The sequence below is a fragment of the Pseudorca crassidens genome, chromosome 3, assembly GCF_039906515.1.
Source record: "Pseudorca crassidens isolate mPseCra1 chromosome 3, mPseCra1.hap1, whole genome shotgun sequence".
Classification (NCBI taxonomy): Eukaryota; Metazoa; Chordata; class Mammalia; order Artiodactyla; family Delphinidae; genus Pseudorca; species Pseudorca crassidens.
In genome coordinates this window covers 22,937,592-22,962,835 of record NC_090298.1, presented here as the reverse complement: position 1 = coordinate 22,962,835, position 25,244 = coordinate 22,937,592, and the positions used below count along the sequence as shown (strand labels likewise).

The 25,244-nt window shown below is 35.8% G+C and overlaps 1 pseudogene; it reads right to left on the bottom strand.

The window, feature by feature from the left end:
• Window positions 1-23,692: 23,692 nt before the first annotated feature.
• On the bottom strand, window positions 23,693-24,677 carry LOC137220641 (microtubule-associated protein RP/EB family member 1 pseudogene; annotated as a pseudogene).
• Between the last annotated feature and the right edge of the window lie 567 nt (window positions 24,678-25,244).

Sequence of the window (25,244 nt, the reverse complement as noted above, 5' to 3'; positions counted from 1 at the left end):
AGCACTTGAAATGTGATTAGGATGACTGAGGAATTGCCTTTTACATTTGAATTAATCAAAGTTCAAATTTAAATAGTTATATGTGGCTAGTGGCTATTGTATTAGAACAGTCTTAGATTGATAATGGGAGTTATTTCCACATTGGACAATTATCCACAACAGGGATTAGTAACTGATGGGAGGGAAGCAGGATTTTTTATTTGACACAAGATCAATGATCTGTTCTTCCTCTGAACTTAAGCACCAAAGAGAAAGCTGGCACATATTTTACAAAGATTTCCCACAAGCTTTTCTAAGTATAACTTGTTCATATGATACGATGAGAAATTTTCTTTTCCAAGAAAGGTACTGAGAATTGAATTGCATTAACATAGCCTAGGAATCTTAACTAAGAACTGAACCCCACCCCTCCTACCATTTTAACTTGTCTTGACTTTGTCCCTAGACATTCTTGCTCATGAATTTAGGGCTAGAAACCAGTAGGTAGATATTGTATTTGATTCAAGGAAATCCTGTAAGCCAATATATGATAACATAATTTGCTTATTTAGGCAAATAGCTCTTCTAAAAGGAAAAATTTTGCTCACCTGGGGAAGCAGTTTGGTTATCAGACAAGTTTACTTATTAAGGCCATTTCCTGCCTGTGCCTACAATCCTAAACTTTTGTGTGAAAAATGTTTCCAGCCCCAATGAGCTTCTCACAATGAAAGACTTGCTTTAAACCAGTTGGCCCCAGACTCTGATAATTCTGTATGTATCTTCCCCTTCTGAGATGCACTAAGATTCAGTCAAGGCATTTTTCTCCATACCTGCACTGGTCTAAAAATTAGTTTGCTTAATCAATAAGGTTTCTGGTGACCTTTTTTAGGGAGTCAGTATTGCACTGAGATATTGATAGCAGTCCCTAGTTAATAATGGTTAAAATTCACACTTTCTTCTTTCTGGAAAGAAATGGAAGGAAGTTGGTAAAGGCCCAGATCCAAAGTTAGCCATGTTTTGTTTCACTCTCCTTCTCTGTAAAATGAGAATATTAATAGTACTAATGCCACATGGTTGTTAATAAGGTTTGAATTCATTGATCCATAAGATTCAGTTAATTTTCTCCCATTTAAGCCCTGAAGTGACATCGATTATTTTTAATATTTATGCCAGAAAAGAAATATCTCATGAAATGTTAATATTTTCCCAGTAGAGTGAAAAATATCATTAAATGTTTGGATAAAGCAGGATTTATGTATTAATTATATAATAATATTAAACATGATATATGTTAATTATATTTAATTGTATAAAATTACATTAATTATATAATTATATACATTAGCTATATAATTAATATAAAAGTCAAATAGAGCCTTTCTATTCATAAAAATATATATATTATATATATATATAAATATATTGGAGTTTTTTAAGAGTAGAAGGGCTGTATTTAACTTTGAGTTTCAACCTTATGCGATAGTCCAGATAACCAGAAAACTATGCGTTTCTGATTTTAGACACTGGCCCAGGGCATAGTAATGTTCCCAAAAAAATTCATGGGAAGAAGGGTGGTTGGAATAATGCAGGATTGTACATGGTCCTCCAATGCCATAAACAGCTGCATTCTTTCCTTTCCAGTAAAATTATCACATACATCAGCTTTTACAGTCTTCTATGAGAGAAAAATTGTCACTATACAATACCATATTCAACTTCATATAAAGGTTATTAGTGAAATGTTGAAGAGAAATGAGGAAAATTGTAGAATTAATATACTAAAGACTGGAACTGACTATACTGACAAATGAGAGCACATTTCAATTAAGATTTGCCAATTATGGGAAATCCAAATTCAGCTTAATCGACACCTATATCAAATCCTTTAGTCCTATAAATTAGCTCCCTGGGACACATAATTCCAGGAAAGTTTAACAGAGGCATCTATAATTGACATGTTAGCACTCTCACAGTATGCCAGAGAGTTCATTTAGGTGTCACCGGTCTATTTCAGCACTACTGGAGATGAACAAATTAACCAGCTGCAGAGCCTATGGAGTTTCACAAAAAAGTCTATTTTAAGGTTTCATGTACTTGGAGAAGATTTAGGATGAACGTATGGGATTAAGGAGTTATACAGATAATGGTAACAGATTTTATAATGCAAGAAACACCATTGCTTTTTCAACTATTTTTGTCCATCAATACAAGCTCTTTATCACCGTAGAAGCACATAATAGCATTATGAAATCATTGTATGCTTAGTGATTGCCTACATAATAACAAGTGTTAACAGAAGAGTCTAACTCTACTTGACATTGTTAATGCAACAAAATATTTAATTTTTCAGGAACATGTAGACTCTAGTGTGGATGTAAACATAGAAGAACATAATGTAAATTAAGTGTAAGCTATTATGGAAAGGTAAGTGAACCCAGAAAATAAATTAATTTAAAACATATGCATTTATACTTGCTCTTTCATCAATTAACATATGTATGCATTATTATTGTTGTATTCCTAGAATATATTTATCATTGCCTAAAAATTAAACCCTATCTACCTAATATGAGCATGACAACATAATTCAAACAGTTTACTGTCAGGAAGATGATTGTGCAAAGACATTGCTTTCATTAATTAATCTTTGTACTTGACAAAGTATTTTTCACAAATAAAACTTTAAAATAATTGGATTTATTGTACTTCCAGGAAATATCAATTGCAAAAAATATTGACAATGTTTGAAGAAGAAGCAACAGAAAGCCAAAATAATCCTTGTATGTAGATCAAAATAGTTGAACCATAATCAATAAAGTGCCCAAACCCCCCCATAATCATTCCATGGAATATTGTAACAATTGGCAAATTTTTATATTTAATAACAAATTTACTCTCTGAATATTTTCATATTAATTTAAGGGAATAATTCCTAGAAAATTACAAAATCTATATATTTATAGAATGTTAGAAGTTTTTAAATAAGTAGAAAACAAACACATTTAATCAATACAGATATTTTAACATACTAAATAACAATAAAACATACTTGGGTGCCTTTATAATATATCCATTTGGCTAGGCCAAACTGCCTTTCCCAGAAATCCTTTTCCCACTGATTTCCCATTAAGATGGGTCATAAGAGAGATTCTTGTGCATGATACAGTCATCTCTCAGTGTCTGTGGGGGACTGATTCCAGGACCCCCAAGGATACCAAAATCCTCAGATACTCAAATACCCTATATAAAATGGCATAGTGTTTGTCTATAACCATGTATAGTTATAGACAAACACTATGTATATGTATATCCTATCCTATGTATATGAGGATATATCTATGTATATCCTCATATATTTTAAAATATCTCTAGACTACTTATAGTACCTAATACAATGTAAATGCTATGTAAATAGTTGTAAATACAAAGTAAATGCTATGTAAATAATTGTCAGTGCTGTAAATTCAAGTTTTGATGTTTGGAAATTCTGAAATTTTTTTTCCAAAATTTTCAATGTGTTGTTGGTTGACTTCTTGGATGTGGAGCCCTAGAATCCGTGGATATGGAGGGTAGATTGTATTTGAAAGACAGAAGTGAAGCAACAGCCATTTTGTAGATCACACATACTGCTACTTAATTACTTGCTCATCTTATTAGCATGACACAGCTGCTGACCCTTAAAATATTCCACCTTCCCTAGGATCTTCCTTCAGCTTCTCTGACTCTTGGTCCATGTAAGTGTGTTTGGTAAAAGTGTAAAATTTCAAAAGATACAAACACTGTTTAGGTCTATGGTGAGAGTACATGGATGAAGCATGAATTTCCCTGGGTGGGGATGAGGATTCCACTGGGACAACCTATGAGAGCTGAGATAGTTGGAAATAAATATGCTGCTTTTACATCCTGGGTGTCTATATCCTGACCAAATGCCAGCTGTCACCATCAGTAAACCTTACTTGCTGCACTTCCTGGTAGATGGAATAAACAAATTGATTCTCAGGGAGACAAACAGAAAAGAGTCCATATGAGGTCTTGAGTAGTGACCCAAGGCAAATTTGTCCAAAGCTCACCAGTGTTTTGAGACATTCTACTTATTGGCCTTCAGGGCTAATTCATGTTGTCAGGTTTATTGTGCATATTCTCCTACCTGTTGCCACTTTCTCTTATTAGCAACAATAAAATCTACAAATATAAAAGGGAAACAATAATAGAAAATAAAGATATAGGCCAGGTTTCACTCAGGGACATAAAATGACATAATCTGATCAGATTCCTAAATTATATACTTAATCTTATGAATAAAAATAAACAACAGCACAGGGTTCAAGAAAAACTTTGAGATTATATTCAGCATAGTATTTCACTGTAACAAGCTAGGTGGTCTCTAACAGCTGGAAGTAAAGGGGTCTCACATGTGAGTACTATAATATTATTGAGTCCACCAAGAGGGGGCAACCAAGGACACACCTCTGTTGTAATCAAAACTGAGTTTATTAACGTGTTGTGCCTAGAGCGAGAATGCAGCGCAAATGAGCCTCAGGAGTGACTCCTATTTCTTCTGAATCTATGGGGAAATGTTTCCTGTGGTTTTACTTCAGCCAGAGGTTCATTATTGTGGCTTACAAATTAACATTTTCGAGGAGGCCTGTCAGTGGTTTCTGATTATAGCAGACTATGGATTTGTTACACACGAATATCCTAGAAAAAATGAAATATAAGAAAACTCAGTGGTTCAAACTTTACATTATTTAAAGGTCAATAAATCTAATGATAACTTTGCTACATTTGCTTTTTAATGGTAGTCTTACACCCGGCAATGGGTTATTTAATTTATGGTTGATTTTTAAGGGAATGATACATATCTTCTAAAATATGTTTACCTAAAGCTTGGCCTAGAGCTGAAGTTTGAGCATCTTTAACTTGTCTTTTAACTTATGGGACATTTGAAGAATGCTTGAAAATTCTCAGTTACTCTTGGGGCACTATGTTGGTTGCTGATGATAAATGGAAATCTATGGACATAAGAGCAAACAACAGCACAGGGTTGGATTCAAATCTAATCTTTGGATATCTGGGCAGGCACATATCATGGCTAGTGTAAGATCTGGGTATAATCAATAGAAATGATGTGTGGGGTTAGGAATTGTCCTCATCCCCTTTCTGGCTTACCTCACTTACTGATTATTTCAACAGCAGAGAGGACTAATCTTATTCACTACAATGTGATTCTCTATCTTTTACAAATTATGATGCAATGTCTTATCAATAAATCTTCAGTTCAAGCAACATAGATTTCCAGCACTGCCTTGTATGATTTTCTACTGTATTGTTATCCAACTATCAATAAGTATAAAAAAGCAAAGTATGTGGTCAAATTATGAAAAAATTCACATCAAAATCTCATTTTTACATCAATTGTGAGATAATTATAAAATTACCTAAAGAAAAATATTAAGAAGAATGTGTTTGGAAATAGATTTCTTTTTACAAGCCATCTAAATGCATTGTCCTTTCATCTTCAAAGCATTTACTATCTCTAAGGGAAAATGATAGTTTCAAAAATAATGTTTGCATTGATTGATTACATAATTTGAGAGACTTAAAAATGTTAGAGATTTTCAGAGAGAAAATTCTTGCAGGCAATTGTTACATGAAATATTCTGATTATTTTTCATTTTAGAACCCAAGCACAATCATATTAATAGTTTTTTGTAGAGAGTATTCTTATTGTAGGAATATCCGTACCATTTTATTGTCCTTTTAGCAATGTTTTTATTCTTTATAATTTTAGCAAATTTTGTGTATTCATTACTACTTACCTTAAAATACTTTGGTACTTTGGCATCCTTTTATCTGCCTTTTCTGTGTTTCTATGTTATTTCTGTAGTAGTAAATGATTCAGGAATAATAGTCATTGTTTGTTTGTGAAAAAATATTAGATAATCTTATTTTTACTGTTGCTATTACTTACTATGTCAAAAACTATTTATTGAACAATAATTACATTAAGCCTTACTTCAAGACAATAAATAAATTGACTGATTAGATTTAACAACTTGAAGTGATACCATGGAGAATGATAGTGATAAAATAAAAATGTTTAAAAAAATGAATTAACTCATTTTATTTAAGCTTAATGAATGGCTTTGAATAATGTCAGTCTCTTAATAATATCTAAGGCATGCTAGATTGAAAGGTACTAGTGACTATTATTTTTGTCTCTGCCCATACATATATGACATATATATCATATATAATATATCATATATGTTATAGATATATATATGATATCACATGTATATGATAGCTCTATACATATATCTATATCTCTACATATCTATTTATCATCTATAAATATCTATTTATCATCTATCCATAGAGAGATAGATGTCTTAAATTGAGCTTTTAAAAAAATCTCATCATTGATTATGGGGTTTATTCATTAATTAACTTTTTTCTCCTTCTTAACCAGTTTCCTAGTTAATTGCCAATTTTACCCTCTCCATGACTCCCCATTTTATTTTCTAACATCTATAGCCAAGTTTAACATCTTAATTAAACCTCATCATCTTGAGTTTAGGCTCTTTTTGCAATATAACTGGTCAACTTTCAATATTTTTACCTTTAACCTATTTTTCACAATACCAGCAAAGGTTTATTTTTGCATCATGTGCCAATGATGAAGCTTAAAACTCTCAGCATGCTTACATGGATATATAACATCTTATATGGATATATAATATAATTTTTACTAATATAGCATTTCTGTAAATGCAGTGAATAATTTCAGCAGGCCAAGCTACTTCCGTCCTTAATGTCCTATATAGTTTCATACTTCTGTGTCTTGGCTTATGCTATTTCATCTGGCTGGAATAGCCTTATCCATTGGTGTTCCCTCTTAAAGTCACACAAATCCAAGTTCTAAAAATGTCTGTATATCTTGACAATTCATTATTCTTTCTTCTTCACACTCATTGCACTGTGTTCTGTACTCAGTTATGGCATTCCCTATTGCACTTTTACTTGATTATTTCTTGTTGTCTTCATTTTCTAAGAAATACTTTAGAGTCGGAAATTAAATTTAACACATCTTTATATGTATACACCTAGGCACGTCTCAGAATATAGCAAGTACTCAAATATATGTTTTTTTAAATACAAAACTTTGACAGTCATTGAAAAAGAATCTGTTCATATACAAACTATTTCATGTAACCAAATATGATGAACTTTCTGGAATGTTGAATGTGTGGTTGATCCTATAAAGTATCAATATATAATTTGAATTATACCTTTTTTTATAAAAGCATCACATCTAACAGCAGAATGGAAAGTGGCCTTATGTTCTGATTCCATGTACACTTTACTATAAATTTCTCTCCTATCATTAAACTGTATTAATAAAGTATAAACTGACTGAAGGAAAGGAAAAATTGATTGTTCATGTGCCTATATCTCTTCATTTTCAAGAAGTTAATATTACTATGTTAAATCTACTTTTTACACTTTTCAATATCACTGAAACTGTCTAACAATCAATGACATTTAAAATTGCTATCAGCCCAGCATGTGCCAACTTGGCTGTTATTCTTAGTGGTATGACTGCCCACTGTAAACTCTCAACAATTTAGTCAACAAACTAAGAAACAGTGAAAGCAGGCACGAGTCCTAGTTGTTGGGTGAAAACGTTCACTTGCAGGAAACATCGATTAAGAACAAGCATCAGGGGCTTCCCTTGTGGCGCAGTGGTTGAGAGTCTGCCTGTCGATGCAGGGGACACGGGTTTGTGCCCCGGTCCGGGAAGATCCCACATGCCGCGCAGCGGCTGGGCCCGTGAGCCATGGCCGCTGAGCCTGTGCGTCCGGAGCCTGTGCTCCGCAACGGGAGAGGCCACGATAGTGAGAGGCCCGCATACCGCAAAAAAAACAAACAAACAAAAAAAAAAACACAAGCATCAAAAATATAAAAATGGATGTCAACAACTTGGGAAAATATTGAAGATTTTTGGATGAAAGCCCTTAAAGAGAAAACACTCAAAAACCTGCTATATTCTCATGACTCTTTACTGGAAAGAGACGATACTGTGTGGGAAAAGTATTTTAAAAAACCTTAACCGTTTTATTTTCTCATTGACCATATATTTAATTTTAAAATGATATATTCTTAGTATCTATGTCTAAATAAATCTAAAATACCTTTTTATTATGAATATTTGTTTAAAAAGGATATTCTATACTGGATAATATGTGGTGATAATATCATAAACTTATTAAGCACTTATCAAGCTATTCATTATGGCTATAGTCCAGACTATAGCTGACATGAATAACAGTTACTTAAGCTTAAAGCCACATATTTTAATTACTATATATATATAGTACATATATACATATAAAGCACACTTGCACAAGCTAACAACTAACAAACATATATACACACATATACATAAATGCATAATTTAAAATTTATTTTGGTAAGAATTTGGCAGAGGAAGATGATAGTACTTTTATTTCAATTTTCTACCTATCTATGTCCTTGTTCTTTAATTTTCAAAATTAATATTTACCTTTAAAAATTACCCTTCAGGCTCAATGTTTATTTTCATAATTGTCTTTTCAAATTCTAATAGCAAAATCAAATATTTTGGGTAGTTTAATTTTCATTTCTCTTAACTTCAGTGATACCCAAAAAGTTTTGTGTATTTATTGTTTTTTTTCTAAAACCCCTATTGATTCTCATAAGTTTTGGGGAAGATTTTCTTTTTAATCAGAATCTAATTCATAACTTCTTTTTTTCTGTTGACTCAGGGTTAAAAATATACTGCTAAAGTTTAGGCATAAACTATGGGGGCAAATGTCATGACCATTTATTATATATCTTCAGGAATATTGTTTGTTTTTATTATGTTAATTCATTTATTTATTGGCAATTTTTTATAAAATGTCTTTATTTGAAGAAATATATAATAGAGAATTATATACTTTATAGACGATGAATGAGAATGATTTTTCAAGGGATAAATTTTAATTTTGAATTTGCTCATTGTATTATCTTTAGATACGGCAATATACCATGCACACAGATTTCAGAAAAGACCCTCTGGTCTTTTAACCTCAATTTTTCGATTCATCACTTTAAAATCAGCAGTGGTTTGCTTCTCATTTGTGGCAAAGGTTGCCCATTTGTTCTCCAAACGATTTTTTTTTCTTTCTGAACAGAGCCAGATTTCCTTTCCTAGGCTCTATGCAGTTAGTGTGGTCATGTGACTCAGTTGTGGCAAGTAAGTCATCAGAAGTTACACAGATGACTTCCAGGCCTGGCCCCAAATATTTCCCATGTGTTATTTCTACCATCTTTATCAGACATGCTGGCTGAATTCAGAGGATTCAAAGTTCTGAAGCAGGGTAGACCAAACCGGGGAGGGGACCTGTGTACCTGAAAGACCATTTATAAGACCACATATTCATCAGACAAACCCATTTTGGACCTCCCATGAGTAAGAAAGACACTCCTATTGCATTAAATCACTGGATTTGGGGGTTAATGTATAAAAATAATCACTCCAAGAACAGTTTTTTTGTCTTCTCTCTGACCATCGGAACTGTACTCATTTCTCCTCTGATTCATAGTTGAGCTGTATTTCTACTCAGCCACTGACATTCATTGTTCAATTATTCCCTGACCTTCTCCACAATTGATTCTAGCTATGGTTATTCTATATTCTTATATGGCCTTGAGATTCTTCCCCTATATTTTTAAATGTGACATGAACATTATAATTGAAATAATTATAACATTTTTATAATAGACAGAAACCTTATATGCACAATGCAAATGCAATTATAGACACATTGTTTGTTAATTTTATGTGTCAAATTGACTGGGCTGCAAAGTGGCCAGATATTTCTTCAAACATTACTCTAGGTGTTTTTCTGAGGGTGTTTTGGATGCGATTAACATTTAAATTGGTAGAGTGAAGTAGATTGGTCTCTATAATGTAGAGACCATCTGTTGATAACTTAAACTAAAAAAAAAAAAAATTAAAACAGCTTACCTTCCTCCAAGTAAGGGAGAATTCTTTCTGCCTGATAGCCTTCAAACTGAATGATCGGCTTTTTTCCTGACTTCAGAATTGAACTGAAACAATGGCCCCTCCTATGTCTCGAGCCTGCTGACCTTTGGATTGGAACAACAGCATTGGCTTTTCTAGTTCTCAAGACTTCTGACTTGGACTGAAACTAAACAATTAGCTCTCCTGGATTTTCAGCTTGCTAACTCACACTACAGATCTCAGCTCTTACCTCTTTATATATATATTTATATATATATATATATATATATACACAAACACATATATATACACGTGTGTATATATATATATATAAACATATATAATTATTGTAACATGGTATTTCTTGGAAGAACAACTAGAAAACATAAAATGAAAACAGCAAACAATTTTTTGTAAAGGCAGCTATTTATAGAACTAGACAATGGGATTAATTGAATCCTATCAACAGCATAATGAGGAAGAAAATAAAGTTCTCTTACTACTAAAATATTAAAATCATTGTGAAGATCTAAGATTTTTTAGGCTAGTGAAGAAAATCAGACACTTCACTAATTAGCTTCCATAAACACAGGAAACTATTAGTAGAAAAGTAGAAACTTAGAAGAAGAAAACATTTTTTAAAACATCATTAATTGTAATATGCTGCTTAATTTTTTATTTCAAAATGTCATCATTTAATGTGATATTCAACTGAGTATAAGGCAAAAAAAACCTGTTTTATTTTTATTCTGTCATTTGGCAAGTATTGACTTAGTGTCTACTAAATGCTGGATACTGAGCTTATAACAATTATAAGACAGAAGACCTGGTTTCAAAGGCACTCAAAATTTGGTGAAGCAAAGTCATATTTAAAAACATAATAGTGGTCTCTTCCCTCCGCCATCACAGAACTGCCCCGGAGCCCGAGGGAAGGGCGGCCTCACTGAGGCTGCTGGCTCTGGAGGGGCCCCGGCAGCCGAAGCCGCAACAGTCGTGGGGCCGGCGGGCCGGCTGTGTGGATGAAAGGCTCTTGGTGCTGCAGCCAGGAGTCAGTGCTGTGCCTCTGACGTGGGAGAGCCAACTTCAGGACACTGGTCCACAAGAGACCTCCCAGCTCCATGTAATATCAAACGGCAAAAATCTCCCAGAGATCTCCATCTCAACACCAACACCCAGCTTCACTCAACGACCAGCAAGCTACAGTGCTGGACACTCTATGCCAAACAACTAGCAAGACAGGAACACAACCCCACCTATTAGCAGAGAGGCTGCCTAAAATCATAATAAGTCCACAGATGCCCCAAAACACACCACCAGACGTGGACCTGGCCACCAGAAAGACAAGATCCAGCCTCATCCACCAGAACACAGGCACTAGTCCCCTCAACCAGAAAGCCTACACAACCCACTGAACCAACTTTAGCCACTGGGGACAAACACCAAAAACAATGGAAACTACAAACCTGCAACCTCCAAAAAGGAGACCCCAAACACAGTAAGATAAGCAAAATGAGAAGACAGAAAAACACACAGCAGATGAAGGAGCAAGATAAAAACCCACCAGACCTAACAAATGAAGAAGAAATAGGCAGTCTACCTGAAAAAGAATTCAGAATAATGATAGTAGACATGATCCAAAATCTTGGAAATAGAATAGAGAAGACGCAAGAAACATTTAACAAGGACCTAGAAGAACTAAAGATGAAATAAGCAATGATGAACAACACAATAAATGAAATTAAAAATACTCTAGATGGGATCAATAGCAGAGTAACTGAGACAGAAGAAAGGATAAGTGACCTGGAAGATAAAATAGTGGAAATAACTACTGCAGAGCAGAATAAAGAAAAAAGAATGAAAAGAACTAAGGACAGTCTCAGAGACCTCTGGGACAACTTTAACGCACCAACATTAGAATTATAAGGGTCCCAGAAGAAGAAGAGAAAAAGAAAGGGACTGAGAAAATATTTGAAGTGATTATAGTTGAAAACTTCCCTATTATGGGAAAAGAAATAGTTAATCAAGTCCAGGAATCACAGAGAGTCCCATACAGGATAAATTCAAGGAGAAGCATGCCAAGACACATATTAATCAAACTGTCAAAAATTAAATACAAACAAAACATATTAAAAGCAGCAAGGGAAAAACAACAAATAACACACAAGGGAATCCCCATAAGGTTAACAGCTGATCTTTCAGCAGAAACTCTGCAAGCCAGAAGGGACTGGCAGGACATATTTAAGTGATGAAGGAGAAAAACCTAAAACCAAGATTACTCTACCCAGCAAGGATCTCATTCAGATTTGATGGAGAAATTAAAAGCTTTACAGACAAGCAAAAGCTGAGAGAGTTCAGCACCACCAAACCAGCTTTACAACAAATGCTAAAGGATCTTCTCTAGGCAAGAAACACAAGAGAAGGAAAAGACCTATAATAACAAATGCAAAACAATTAAGAAAATGGGAATAGGAACATACATAACGATAATTACCTTAAATGTAAATGGATTAAATGCTCCCACCAAAAGACACAGACTGGCTGAATGGATACAAAAACAAGACCCATATATATGCTGTCTACAAGAGACCCACTTCAGACCTTGAGACACATACAGACTGAAAGTGAGGGGATGGAAAAAGATATTCCCTGCAAACGGAAACCAAAAGAGAGCTGGAGAAGCAATTCTCATATCAGACAAAATAGACTTTAAAATAAAGAGACAAATACAAGAGACAAAGAAGGACACTACATAATGATCAAGGGATCGATCCAAGAAGAAGATATAACAATTGTAAATATTTATGCACCCAACACAGGAATACCTCAATACATAAGGCAAATACTAACAGCCATAAAAGGGAGAATCGACAGTAACACATTCATAGTAGGGGACTTTAACACCCCACTTTCACCCATGGACAGATCATCCAAAATGAAAATAAATAAGGAAACACAAGCTTTAAATGACACGTTAAACAAGATGGACTTAATTGATATTTATAGGACATTCCATCCAAAAACAATAGAATATATTTTCTCCTCAAGTGCTCATGGAACATTCTCCAGGATAGATCATATCTTGGGTCACAAATCAAGCCTTGGTAAATTTAAGAAAATTGAAATTGTATCAAGTATCTTTTTGGACCACAATGCTATGGGACTAGATATCAGTTACAGGAAAAGATTTGTAAAAACTACAAACACACGGAGGCTAAACAATACACTACTTAATAACGAAGTGATCACTGAAGAAACCAAACAGGAAATCAAAAATACCTAGAAACAAATGACAGTGGAGACACGATGACCCAAAACCTATGGGATGCAGCAAAAGCAGTTCTAAGAGGGAATTTTATAGCAATACAATCCTACCTTAAGAAACAGGAAACATCTCGAATAAATAACCTAACCTTGCACCTAAAGCAATTAGAGAAAGAAGAACAAAGAAACCCCAAAGTTAGCAGAAGGAAAGAAATCATAAAGATCAGATCAGAAATAAAAGAAAAGAAGGAAATGATAGCAAAGATCAATAAAACTAAAAGCTGGTTCTTTGAGAAGATAAACAAAATTGATAAACCATTAACCAGACTCATCAAGAAAAAAAGGGAGAAGACTCAAATCAATAGAATTAGAAATTGAAAAGGAGAAGTAACAACTGACACTGCAGAAATACAAAAGATCATGAGAGATTACTACAAGCAATTCTATGCCAATAAAATGGACAACCTGGAAGAAATGGACAAATTTTTAGAAATGCACAACCTGCCAAGACTGAATCAGGAAGAAATAGAAAATATGAACAGACCAATCACAAGCACTGAAATTGAAACTGTGATTAAAAAATCTTCCAACAAACAAAAGCCCAGGACCAGATGGCCTCACAGGTGAATTCTATCAAACATTTAGAGAAGAGCTAACACCTATCCTTCTCAAACTCTTCCAAAATATAGCAGAGAGAGGAACACTCGCAAACTCATTCTACGAGGCCACCATCACCCTGATACCAAAACCAGAGAAAGACGTCACAAAAAAAGAAAACTACAGGCCAATATTACAGATGAACACAGGTGCAGAAACCCTCAACAAAATACTAGCAAACAGAATCCAACAGCACATTAAAAGGATCATACACCATGATCAAGTGGGGTTTATTCCAGGAATGCAAGGATTCTTCAATATACACAAATCAATCAATGTGATATACCATATTAACAAACTGAAGGAGAAAAACCATATGGTCATCTCAATACATGCAGAGAAATCATTCGACAAAATTCAACACCCATTTATGATAAAAACTCTCCAGAAAGTAGGCATAGAGGGAAATTTCCTCAACATAATAAAGGCCATATATGACAAACCCACAGCCAACATCGTCCTCAATGGTGAAAAACTGAAACCATTTCCACTAAGATCAGGAAAAAGACAAGGTTGCCCACTCTCACCACTCTTATTCAACATAGTTTTGGAAGTTTTAGCCACAGCAATCAGAGAAGAAAAGGAAATAAAAGGAATCCAAATCGGAAAAGAAGAAGTAAAGCTGTCACTGTTTGCATATGACATGATATTATACATAGAGAATCCTAAAGATGCTACCAGAAAACTACTAGACCTAATCAATGAATTTGGTAAAGTAGCAGGATACAAAATTAATGCATAGATATCTCTGGCATTCCTATACACTAATGAAATATCTGAAAGTTAAATCAAGAAAACACTCCCATTTACCATTGCAACAAAAAGAATAATATATCTAGGAATAAACCTACCTAAGGAGACAAAAGACCTGTATGCAGAACATTATAAGACACTGATAAAAGAAATTAAAGATGATACAAACAGATGGAGAGATATACCATGTTCTTGGACTGGAAGAATCAACATTGTGAAAATGACTATACTACCCAAAGCAATCTACAGATTCAATGCAATCCCTGTCAAACTACCACTGGCATTTTTCACAGAACTAGAACAAAAAATTTCACAATTTGTATGGAAACACGAAAGACCCTGAATAGCCAAAGCAATCTTGAGAACAAAAAACAGAGCTGGGGAATCAGGCTCCCTGACTTCAGACTATACTACAAAGCTACAGTAATCAAGACAGTATGGTACTGGCACAAAAACAGAAAGATAGATCAATGGAACAGGATAGAAAGCCCAGAGATAAACCCATGCACATATGGTCACCTTATCTTTGATAAAGGAGGCAAGAATATACAATGGAGAAAAGACAGCCTCTTCAATAAGTGGTGCTGGGAAAACTGGACAGGTACATGTAAAAATATGAGATTAGGTCACTCCCTAACACCATACACAAAAATAAGCTCAAAATGGATTAAAGACCTAAATGTAAGGCCAGAAACTATCATACTCTTAGAGGAAAACATAGGCAGAACACTATGACATAAATCACAGCAAGGTCCTTTTTGACCCACCTCCTAGAGAAATGGAAATAAAAACAAAAATAAACAAATGGGACCTAATGAAACTTCAAAGCTTTTGCACAGCAAAGGAAACCATGAACAAGACCAAAAGACAATCCTCAAAATGGGAGAAAATATTTTCAAATGAAGCAACTGACAAAGGATTAATCTCCGAAATTTACAAGCAGCTCATGCAGCTCAATAACAAAAAAAACAAACAACCCAATCCAAAAGTGGGCAGAAGACCTAAATAGACATTTCTCCAAAGAAGATATACAGACTGCCAACAAACACATGAAAGAATGCTCAGCATCATTAATCACTAGAGAAATGCAAATCAAAACTACAATGAGATATCATCTCACACCAGTCAGAATGGCCATCATCAAAAAATCTAGAAACAATAAATGCTGGAGAGGGTGTGGAGAAAAGGGAAAACTCTTGCACTGCTAGTGGGGATGTGAATTGGTACAGCCACTATGGAGAACAGTATGGAGGTTCCTTAAAAAACTACAAATAGAACTACCATATGACCCAGCAATCCCACTACTGGGCATATACCCTGAGAAAATCATAATTCAAAAAGAGTCATGTACCACAATGTTCATTGCAGCTCTATTTACAATAACCCGGAGATGGAAACAACCTAAGTGTCCATCATTGAATGAATGGATAAAGAAGATGTGGCACATATATACAATGGAATATTACTCAGCCATAAAAAGAAACGAAATTGAGTTATTTGTAATGAGGTGAATGGACCTAGAGTTTGTCATACAGAGTGAAGTAAGTCAGAAAGAGAAAGACAAATACCGTATGCTAACACATATATATGGAATTTAAGGGAAAAAAATGTCATGAAGAACCTAGTGGTAAGACAGGAATAAAGACATAGACCTACCAGAGAATGGACTTGAGGATATGGGGAGGGGGAAGGGTAAGCTGTGACAAAGTGAGAGAGTGGCATGGACATATATACACTACCAAACATAAAATAGATAGCTAGTGGGAAGCAGCCACATAGCACAGGGAGATCAGCTCGGTGCATTGCGACCACCTAGAGGGGTGGGATAGGGAGGGTGGGAGGGAGGGAGACACAAGAGGGAAGAGATATGGTAACATATGTATATGTATAACTGATTCACTTTGTTATAAAGCAGAAACTAACACACCATTGTAAAGCAATTATACTCCAATAAAGATGTAAAAAATAAATAAATAAAACATAATAGCAAAAGTAAAGGGTTACAGAAGGTGTAATTCCTAAACATCATAGTGACATAAAAATAGAGAGGTAAACTCAACTAGTCTTGGGAAAGAGATTAAGAGAGGTTAAGGAAGGCTCTCTCAGAGGCAGTTACTTGAGTGGAGTCTATTAGGTTAAAGCATTCCTTTGGTAGACCAAGTCTCAGAGTGCAGATCAGTAAAAAGGTAGCATAAGAAAATACAGACTTGAAACAATATGTTATGTTTGGAAGATCATAAGTTGTGTATAAGAGCGCAGATTTGAGTGAGGAGGTGTTAGCTGCAGGAGAAAGGTAAAAATGTACACAGGCATAAGTAGTTTTTTTGTATGTTATATGCAGGAAACACTTTTTTTTTCTTTTACTATCCATTCATGCTCTCCTATTCTTCCTGAAAGCAAATTTGTTGAGTCAAGAAACTATGGAATCATAAACCACAGGGATGGGTGTTTTCTGTGCACTATATATTAGAATGTGTTCCTTTCTAATGATTTAGGCTTTGGCCTGGATTACAATATTGGCTAATCATATTTGGAGTTAAGTTAACTAAGGAAGTTTTAGGAGGGTTTTCTTGCTCTTAAAAAGAAATTAAAACAATTGACTTATCCAACACTGCCTGAATTTCTGAACTCTTTGTATTCCTTTCAACTTTGCTTGCAATAGGCCAATAATTTTTCTAAACTCTTCTTTTTTGTATTAACTTGATAAAAATTTACAATAACTTTGAACACTCACATATGGCTTTCCAACCTATTCACTTAGAACCTACAATGTTTTCTTTTTTAAGAAAAGTCATCCATTTTTTAAAAAGCTATTTTGCCACTGCATAACATGTGGTACCATCTTTTCAATCTCTGAGATTAGCATCCTCATTTTTGGAACTTACTTTCTAAGCCATTGCCACACATTTAGATATTTTGCAACAATAACACCCAGTTCCTGATACCAGTATTGTAAGTTAGTAAGCACGGACTAAATTATGCTGCAGAAACAACAACAATGACAATATTCTCAAGGGATTTATATAGCAAAAGTTTATTTTCTATTCACACACCATGTCGCATGTAGGTTGGCAGGGAACTTTGGGAAATCAATAATTCTGGGTTACTGGATGATGGAGAGTTTACTAGTTTTAAATATATCACATGGGACATACAGCCTCCTCCATCACAGCAGTAGAGAAAGAATGGAGTAGTTAACGGTAAGTAAAGAGTTCTCCGACCCTTCTTGGAGTTGAAAAACATTTCTGCCTGTATTTCATTCACCAGAACCTTTCCTATAGACCAGAAAATTCAGAGCAGGAGAATATCTCTTTCTCTGCTTTAATATAAATCATATATTTTATTGCTATTGAAAAAGATTTCAGGGAATTCCATGGCAGTCCAGTGGTTAGGACTCTGCACTTTCACTGCTGATGGCCTGGGTTCAATCCCTGGTTGGGGAATTAAGATCCCACAAACCACGTGGTGTGGTCAGAAAAAAAATGATTTTATTGCTTTTTAAAATAGTTTTGTTTATTTAAATATTATCCTTATTTCTCCATATTTAGGGATTTTGAACCTATTGATTTATTGAATTTCTTATAGTGTTTGTGATGTGCTACATGCATATTACATTATCTCCTAATTATAAATTTGTGTTTTCTTTCAAATTCTTGTTTTATCCTTTTTTTTTTTTTTTTTTTTTTTACTGTTTAAGAATACTGGTTAGGATCTAGAGAACAGTAGGTATAATGGAAGTTACTGTTTCCTTTCTGAAAGTATACATTATTATACTCTTCTATCCACTGAAAGTTTTGCCTTTTGGGCACATGTATCCATGTGAAGATGTCTGATCCAACCTTCCGTCTTGCTACTTCCAGACTGTTGATTCTTCTATCCCCAATTCATGCTTAATTAAAGTTCAAAAATATAGACCACAGGGATAAGCAAGGAACCTGGAGGGAATTGATACTTTCAATGATACTTAAATCTCTGGAATAGTCATTTTCTTTATGGTACTTTTTGGCTTTATAGAGCAACCTTGTTTATTTTAAATTATTTATTTTCTTATTGTTAAGTTTTGATTTTTTTTTAATCCTGAATATAATCTATAGGTAGGAATGCAATTTTCAATTACACTCTCCCATCCTGTGACTCTTTTCATTTTCTTACTAGTGCTTTTTGAAGAGCCAACTTGTAACATTGATAAAGTCTAATTTACTATGATTTTTAAATGCTATTTTCAGTGTTATAGCTAAAATATTTTCAACTAACTTCAAGGCACAAATGTTTTTTTCCTATATTTATTCTAGAAAATTTATGGCTTTAGGTTTTACATTTAGGACAATGACCTAGTTTTAGTTAATTTTTTTAAGTTGTGTATATGTTGTGTGTGTGTTGTTTTTTTAATGTGACTATTCCGAATATTCCAGCACTATTGGAAACACCAGCTTTTTTCCCATTGGATTGGAGTCCATTAAATCTCAATCAATTGACAAGTATATGTAGTACTCTTTCTGGACCCTGTTCTCTTTTATTGATATATTTGCCTATACCTTCTCCAACCACATTATTGTGATTAATGAAACATTACTGTAGGTCTGGGCACTAGATAGTTAACCATATGAAACTTTCAACTTTTTCTTTTTCAGTATAGCTTTGGCTATTGTAATTCGTTGTCATTCCCAGAAGTTTCATGTTTTTATTCTAAAGGAGACATGGAGAGAAGAATCTGAGTTCCACAGTGGCCACTGTTCACCCTGCCCCCAAAGCCTCAAGCAAGAGTGAGACTTTCTCAGGACCTCGCAAATTTTGAGTGAACACCTGATACTGTCCTTAGAAAAGAGCCTGAGAGAGGTTGGAAATTTCTTCAGTGTATATGGCTTTAAAGAGTTCTGTAATACAGAGGTCCCCAACCTTTTTGGCACCAGGGACCTGTTTCGTGGAAGACAATTTTTCCACGTGCGGGGTGTGGGGCGTACGGTTCGGGCAGTAACTCGAGTGATGGGAAGCAATGGGGAGCGGCAGATGAAGCTTTGCTCACTCGCCTGCTGCCACCTCCTGCTGTGAGGCCCAGTTCCTAACAGGCTGTGGACCGGTACCAGTCCATGGACCAGGGGTTTGGAACCCCTGCTATAATATTTTCCTAGCTTCTCTTACTAATTAAAATTTTTCCAGAATTCTTTTTTTTTTTTTTAAAGAAGAGGTTGGGGGTAGGAGTTTATTAATTAATTAATTAATTTTTGCTGTGTTGGGTCTTCGTTTCTGTGCGAGGGCTTTCTCTAGTTGTGGCAAGGGGGGGCCACTCTTCATCGCGGTGTGTGGGCCTCTCACTGTCGCGGCCTCTCTTGTTGCGGAGCCAAGCTCCAGACGCGCAGGCTCAGTAGTTGTGGCTCACGGGCCTAGTTGCTCCGCGGCATGTGGGATCTTCCCAGACCAGGGCTCGAACCTGTGTCCCCTGCATTAGCAGGCAGATTCTCAACCACTGTACCACCAGGGAAGCCCCAGAATTATTCTTACTGGTGGCCAGCAGCAGCCGTCCCAGCTGAGCTAGTACTAGCGTTACTTCTCTGTTTAGAAGTGCCTGTCTTTTCTTAGGTTTCTATTTAGTTGGTCACCCTGTGACCTCAGTTTTTGATGGAAACAAGAAAATTTGAATTTGCTGATTGTCTGGTGTCTTCTGTGTGTTGGTTTGCTTTTGCTGTTGTTAAGAGTGGGAATGATGCTGTTTCAAGCTTTTTACATCCTAAATGGAAGCCAAAAGTCACACAGTCCTTTAGCCATACTTTGAAGATTTTCAGCATAGCAGGCACATGTTTCCAAAATTCAGCTCGGTTCCCCTCCTTCTGGTTTAGCTGAATGGTAAAAATCTCCACCCAACACATATCTTCTTATTGGAGCTAATTTTTTTCCAAGACTCCTTGTAAGATCGGTAACGCGACCTTGCTGTTGAGAGACACGGGGCTAGAAGTAGGTAAGTTTGAAATGATCCTGGATAAGAAAAAGTTCAGACTCTTAATGAGGAATGTGGTAATATGGATGGAAAAGAAATGGTGGGTTCAAGAAGCAGAAGAGAATTAATTTAATGATTTATTTATTTCTGAGATATTTAAGAAGTAGATAAAGAGAAGGATACCCATGTTTTTTCTTTGTGTGGCTGTGAAGAGTGTGAAAGTCTTACTTATAGCAAGTTATACAAGTAAGATAAAAGGTTTTGCAAAGAAGACAAGTAGTAGACATTATTTAAGCTCTTTTTTGTGTGTAACTGAGCTGTTGTCTTTCAGATGTATTCTTTTATTTAATCTTCACAGTCACCCTTCAAATATATATTATTTTGATCACATTTTTACAGGTTAGGAAACTCAGTTTTAATGCAGTTGAGTAGCATGGATACTATGAGGCAGAACAGAGAACATGCACTAACCCAGGGTTTGTAACCCTTGGCACTGATGACATTTTAAAGCCAGGTAATTCCTGGGGGCAGTTGTCCTGTGCATTGTAGGATCCCTGGGCTCTACTCATTAGATGCCAGTAGCATCTACCTTTTCACTCAGTTGTGACAACCAAAAATGTCTCTAGATATTCCCAAAGTCCCACAGGGGAGGGGAGATTTGCCCAGTTTTGAGAACCGTCGATCTAATCTCCCTTACTCCAAACTTTGTGCTATTAATGAGTCATATATTGCCTCTTGGAGTTCAGTATGTATCTTTGAATTTGACATTAATAGATTATGAATATTATAACTACCCTAATTCTAAATGGAGGCAATGGTGAAAAATAGCTTATAAGTATTATCAGAAATTTGGGTAAATTAGTGAAATTGTCTTGGTCTGATGGTAATTTTAATCTCTCTAACATATGCATAATTAGTGATACTAAAGAATTTCACCTAATCCATTTTGTTTCATATTAGATTTTATTAGCACAATTAAGCTGCTCTTTAAAATCCATAAAAGTCCATCTGTCTGTAGTCTTAAGGCAGGCACATCTTTTTCAAGGTCATTTTGTAAATTGATAATTAACCTTCTAAATATAGGTACTTCATACTAAAGGTCTTTTGCCATATCTAATTAAAGCAAAGCAGTTGTATTTTTATCTCCCAGAAGATATGTGGCTTGCATTTATATTAGCATTTCAATTAAAATGATGGTTTCTTGGTTTTTCTCAAAATAAAATGGTGGATGAAAACAACATCTGTTGAGATATTAACAGTAGTATTTGTGTATATATTATTATTATTATTTTTTAAATACAGAATTTTATTTAGAAACTGTTTAAAGTAGCAAAACACCCTGTCAAGAAAATGGGTGGAAAATGGGTTCCCAATAAAATGGAATTTTAGGGCAGCAAAAGTCTAAAAGGCTACAAAAGAGAAATAGCACCACTGTCATTTGAACATTGGCTAGTTACCTGCATTTTTTGGCATTGTTCATCACTGAATCTGGGTTTTCCTCTGAATTCCACACAGAGCATGCACTACACAACAATTTTATCATAAAATACCTGCTTGCTACACACATTTTAGGACAAGCTACCACCAGAAACCAATCAATACAAATACATCAGGGAACAATCTCAGTAGTGGGTAACACACATTTTGCAAAATTCTGCTGAACAAAGGAACTGAATAGGCTGTGGGCAAAGCAAATGAGGGAGTTAAGGAATGAAATATTTTAAATATTAATAATTAACTCAGACATGGTACTGTATTTTCTGCAAAAGAAAATTAACATTTAGTAACACACTAACATTTTTATCTCCAAAGAGATTAGTGTGCTGGCAAAGTATTCCGATAACAGTGGAGGGCTGTGGACAGCAGGTACTGAAAACACCCAGCCTTGCAGATCCCAAGGTAGCAGTGGCCTTCCTTCACTGATCACTCCCTTTGCCAGAGGTCCAGAAAGAACTTGCAGCATGATCACCTGCCTGCTGAACTTCCACTCTAAGCAGCAAACTTTAAGGAGCCAAAGAGGAGTCCCCAGTGGGCAAGGGGACAGAGAAGAGAAACATGTTAAATGTAAACTTAAAAGACAGTAAAATGGGTCACAACCCCCGTTCAAATCCCAGAGATGTGGGCAAGTCCCCAAAAGTAGTTGTTAGATTTAAAAACTAGACACACCGCATTTCAAACAACAACAACAAAACACAGTACATAGAAATATCAGGGATAACTGGAAAAATCACCAGAGAAATGTTCTATGAAAATCAAGCTCTTCGACTCAAAACGTCTCAGGGCTGAAACACACCCTTTTTCATCCAGGCAACAATGCCTCCTGCTTCTTATCAAGGATGCAACTGGTCAAGGACACTAACTGGCTTTACAAAGCAGCTTTTCAAACTTTCCTTTTGGGCCAAGGTCTGGGCCTGTGAGGATCAGGCAGCCCCGTGAGGGCTGGGAACAGCAGGTCCCAAAGGGTCCAAGTTCTGGCCCTTCCTTCCCAGACACAATGTCAAACACACAAAAGCTCCTGTCATGTTACATTTTGAAATATTGAAACATCTTTTAAATACTCTTAAGGCATTTATTTATTAAAGCGTTCTCTGTCAAGATTTCACATTAGCTTAAAATTCAAATCAGTCTTTACATTTCTCTACTGAGGTCTCCACCTTCTCCAGCCATCAGTGCTACCAGCATCTACAGAGTGAGCCCCATGGTCAGCCTCTTTGTTCCCTGGGTGAACCAACTAGATGTTAATACTGCTCTGCTACAAGGTAAAAGCTCCTAACTCAAACTTATTGGAAAAGGAGTGAAACTTCTGCAAAGTGCACTTTAAGAAGAGGTACTGGGCTTCCCTGGTGGCGAAGTGGTTGAGAGACCGCCTGCCGATGCAGGAGACACGGGTTCGTGCACCGGCCCGGGAAGATCCCACATGCCGCGGAGCGGCTGGGCCCGTGAGCCATGGCCGCTGAGCCTGCGCGTCCGGAGCCTGTGCTCCGCAACGGGAGAGGCTACAACAGTGAGAGGCCCGCGTACAGCAAAAAAAATAAAAGAAGAGGTACTTTTTCCTTATGAAAAGAAACCAGTGAGTCCTCTAAGAATAATAAAAGGGAATATTTTACACTTAAGCACATGATTTGGAGTGAAGAATTCGGATGGTGCTCAGCTGGTCCAGGCTGTTAATACTCTTCTTGCTCCTCCTGCGGGCCCCCTTCATCAGGTATCACGAAGCCTTCGTCTGTGGCATAGAGAATATCCACAATCCTCTGCAATACAGGGTTGTTCTCCCCCTTGTTCTCCTGGCAAACCAATTCAATGTTACTTAGCTTTCCAGAGTAGAAATCTCTCTCTTTCTCCAAGTCTTCGACGGCAAGTTTCAATACGTTGACCTGCTGCATCAATTCGGCTGCTTCGTCATCCCCGTTCCCCACACCAGGATTCTTCCGCACCACGCCCGGGCCAGCCTTAGGGGTTGCAGTAGTTCTGTGTGTTGCAATGGGCCTCTGTGGAGCTGCACTGCTAGAGCTGAGAGGTTTCTTCGGTTTGTTCAGAGCTGGAGCAAAAAGGGAGGGGGCCACAGCAGTTTCTTGACCTTGTCTGGCAGCTACAGGGTCATAGTCTTTCCCATCATGGTTTGCAACAAAAAACTTCTTGAACCACTGAACGAATTCAAAATTGTCCTGAAACTTTCCTTTCACTAATTTGTCCACAGGAATTATTTTGTCAACACCCATCCTCTTAAAACCTGCTTGTAGTATTTTGAAGTTCTGGATGTATTCGTGTTCTAGCTTAGCTTGGAATTTCACTTTCTTCAGGGCAATGGAGCCAGGGAACAGCATGTCCATTAACTGACAATAGGCAGCCCCTGAGCACAGATGTTCAATCTTTGTCAGATTCAACTGCAGAGACTCATTGATCCAGGCTAGCATGTCACGTCGACTGAGGTTATCACTGGTGACAGACGTTGAGTACACATTCACTGCCATCTTCGGCTCTCGGCTGGACTACGTCCGCTGTCCATACCCGGCTCCGGTTCCATCTTCGTCTCATTCAAACCGCCTGACCCCGCCCGCCCCTGTGTATATATTATTAATAAGCTTTTATTAAGCATCCACTTGTCTGAATCAGAGATTTATAGATTCCAAAAGAGATCACACAGAAAAGTACTAAGTGGGAAAAACACAGTCTAATAACTGATAAAAATTCAAATATGAAAAAACGTCATGGGCCTATTGATGTATGGAATCCCAAATTGGTTTAAGATTGAGAAATTAGAAAGCTAAAGTGAAAGACTATTGAGGAAAAAGCGAGATAGGCACAAGTTAAATGAAGATTAATTGAACAATATAAAGAAGTAGATTGCCATGCAAGGATTAAAACCAAGATATTAAGTATTCCAATAAAACATTTATTATTGTTTAGCTGTTAAGTAATAAAGCAAGGGTCTAGTTACTGGAGAATTGAAGGAATGCAGTTAAAGTATAACGGACCACAATACAAAGAATACACTTTATTCTTCTGAAAATTTGAAGTTGAACTACCTTTGTAGTTAGGTGTTTGCATTCAAGATCCAACACGAATTGATAACTGTAGAAACTTGGGAGGGCTTTATTTTATTTTATTTTT